The sequence below is a fragment of the Hylobates moloch genome, unplaced genomic scaffold (genome assembly GCF_009828535.3).
Source record: "Hylobates moloch isolate HMO894 unplaced genomic scaffold, HMol_V3 SCAFFOLD_10, whole genome shotgun sequence".
NCBI classification, from domain to species: domain Eukaryota; kingdom Metazoa; phylum Chordata; class Mammalia; order Primates; family Hylobatidae; genus Hylobates; species Hylobates moloch.
In genome coordinates this window covers 63933677-63937191 of record NW_026652285.1, presented here as the reverse complement: position 1 = coordinate 63937191, position 3515 = coordinate 63933677, and positions in this window count along the sequence as shown.

Here is a 3515-nt window from a genome sequence, read left to right as displayed (position 1 = left end):
GATCCACTTCTCTGGTACAGGGGTGTCCCCAGGGGCAGCTTTTAAAGGGCTGAGTGGCTTCAGGCACAGGCAGGGGCCCTCCTGCTTGGGTGATCCCCTGGTGAGACAGAGCCCCTTTACTCTGGTCTGCACAGTTTTACAAGCCTCCACTTCCCAAACTCAGATTCTCCCACCTTAGTTCCAGCCACGAACCTGACTGTTTCTAGAATACACTGGATCATGTTACTGCCTTTTGGGAAAACCCCCGACTGCTCCTCCTGATCTTCCTGACTGCCTGCAGTGGAAGCATCATCTATATTCCAGCTTCACCATCTTCCTGCCCACCCAGCACACACTGCCCAAGACCCTACTCTATAATCCCCCTGGATTCTTCAGTCTTCCCAAAGGAGTCCTGAACCTTCCTATCTTCTCATGTTTACTCAAAGCCTGAAATGCTTCCCCCATTTGAAGATGATTCTCCAAATCTCAACCTAAGTGCCCCTTTCTCCAGGAAGCCCTCCTTAGTTTCTTTTTAGTTGGATCAATTGTTCCTTCCTGAATGAACCCGAGAAGGGGAGAGAGAGAGGGAGAGAGAGAAAGCAGATTTTTACTATTTTACTGAAACATATCCTAGAAGCCCCATAAATACTTTCACATGTAAACTTAGAACACATTTACCTTTGCAGAGTGCAGAGTGCAAGAAAGTTTAACTGAAAACTGTGATAGTTTCTGCTTCTTAATGATTCATCTCTTGCATGGTGAGCAATTCCGCACCTGGTAGAAGAGTTGCTGAAGTATGTTCCCCAATTGCTTGTTCTCATTTCCACATAATGTGTGTGTGTGTGTGTGTGTGTGTGTGTGTGTGTGATGCATTAACAAGTTAGCCAGTATATAAGTTTACATGCTGCTCTTCAATTTCTCCAAAACTTTCTTATGGATCATTTAAAAGCTCAATGATGTCCCTTCAATAGCTCAGCTGATAGAGCAGAGGACTGTAGCTAATTCCTCATAAAATCTCAATGAGATTAAAAACAAGCAAGCAAGCAAGCAAGCAAACAAACAAACAGCCCAGAAAGGCAGATGCAAAGCAGCAGCTAAGCCTTCCCTGTGGCTATGTGAATGGATGCTCAGGAGGGCCCTTTGCCTGGGGTTAGGGAGTACACAGGCTTCTTTTGTTAGTTTTTGTTTTTTCTCTAGTGAGGTTGGCAAAGCTGCCTCCTCTCCCAGCCTTGAGCTGGTGCCTGGGCCTAGGTGGGTGCTACAGAGGTGTAAAAGGAAGTCGGGGCTCTTGTGGACAGGGGGACCACCCACCCCAGGATTTGGAGTTAGGACAGGCTCTCCAGGTGAATTTGGGGGGCCTCATGGCAGCAAAGTGCTATGAGCTCAGGCACACTTGAAGGGCACTGGTGCAGGTGAAACAGAACAACCTGAGGATCTCAGCAGGAGGGACAACACGAAGCTGTCTCTGCACTTAGGGGCACAGCCTGCATGCAGGTCACTGTTCCTACACGGCTGTTGCCCCTGTGTGCCACATCCAACTATTTACCAGATGTCATCATTGCTACTGCCTTGATAGCAACCATCTCTCCTGTCCAACCCCAACCCCACCCCAGCTTGGGTCAACATCATGTCTTAAGAGATGCCAGTGGTGGCCACACTAATGTCTGTCCTCCAGCCTCTTTTCCCCCCAACGCACTGCGGAATGCTGAGCGGTTCAGAGTGTGCTGCCCCAAAATATGCCACTCTGGCATAGCATTATTTTGAGCTGAAAGCAATGTAAAACAACAACACAGGACAAACCCTCTTTCCTCCTTTTCTCTACCAAGAATAGCAGGGAGATTCTTTTTTTTTTTTTTTGAGACTGAGTCTTGCTGTCACCCAGGCTGGAGTGCAGTGGCGTGATCTCGGCTCACTGCAGGCTCCGCCCCCTGGGGAGCAGGGAGATTCTTAATCATGGGAGACAACTCTAGACTCATCAGGCTAGGATGACACCAAAGGAATCTATATCACAAATCTTTCAAACTAGCCCTTATCATCCCCTAGCTTCCCCCTACGTTTGTCTTCCTACAATTTGCTGTCCTTAGAAGCTCAAAGTCCTTTCCTTGGTCTTATCACTTCTCTACAAATTTATTGTTCTTTGTTAAGATGCTATATAATGCTGAGTTGTAACCACCCATTTGAGTTACTCATGGCTAAGTGATCCCACATGTGAGCAAAATGCACATTAACAAACTATTTTCCCTTGTTAATCCAAGGGTTCCAGCCAATGAAACTAAGATGAGTAGAAAATAAATCTTTTTTTTCCTGCTCTAACCAAATGTGACTCTGATCAGGACTGTAAGTGGGTGCTAGAACCATTTGCTCAAGTGATGCAGAACTGACGGTCACTTGGTGCCAAAGAATCACACCCTCAGTATCGTCACTTGCAAAGGGGGTGTTCCTTTATGGTGCATAGATCTTGGGGTCCTCATATTGTCCACATGATCAAGTTAGCATCACTAAGGATGGGGCAGCCTACATTCTGTGCCCCCTGAAGTGAAGAGACACAGAGGCTATAGCATCATCTATGAAGTGGTCTGGACAAAAATGCTTAATCTGAATTGCATGAAGACTCCAGAGTTCCTTTCAGTTTACAAGCAATACAGGGGCTAAAGAAAATAACCAAAGGGCACCGCAAGAAACAGTCCAAATCCAGAATATGGGGCATTCTTAAGACAACCAACCCAAACTTTTCAGAAAGCCAATATCATGGGGAAAAAAGCTTGGTTCTAAACTACAAGGGACTCAAGAGACCTGATATCCACATGTAATGGGTGAACACAGATGGCATCCTGCAAACACACACACCTCCCAACTCTAAAGGACATTCTGAGAACAACTGGGGAGACTTGGACATGGACTGGGCATTGAATGTTAGTAGGGAATTATCGTCAGTTTCTGTAGTTGTAATAGGCTGTGTGGGAGAGGGCCCTTCAGCAATGCATGCTGAGTGTGTAGGAGTAAATTTTAATGATGCCTGCTCCTTACTTCAAGTGATTCAGTGAACAAACAAACACAAATGCTCGCAGAAACAAATGCAGCACAATTAAAGAGTTGTAGAATCTAGGTTGGAGTGTCTTTGGGTATTGATTGTATTATTTTTCCGACTTTTTTCTGTATATTTGGAGTTTTATAATGACAAAATGATAGGGAAAAAATAAAATGCAAAACTAAGCCTGCTACTCCTAGGACTGAAAACCTTCAAAAGCCTCAGGGTAAGTCCGGAGTCTCAGCCTGCCTGGCTGGCCCTGCTACCCGGCTCTCCCTGGCCCCTTCCTGCCTTTCATGGCTCACCATGGCCACCTCTGCCTGGGGCCATGGGTGTGGTGGGTGCTCCACCTCTCCCGGACTTTTGCCTTCACCAATTTCTCTGCTTGGAAGACCAGCCTGCATTCACACTTTGGCCCTGAATGAGGAGCCCCTTGTATATACTCCCACAGCTTGTACTCATCACAACCCGTTAGGCATTTCATTCAGTAGACTGCAAACTGTTGAGG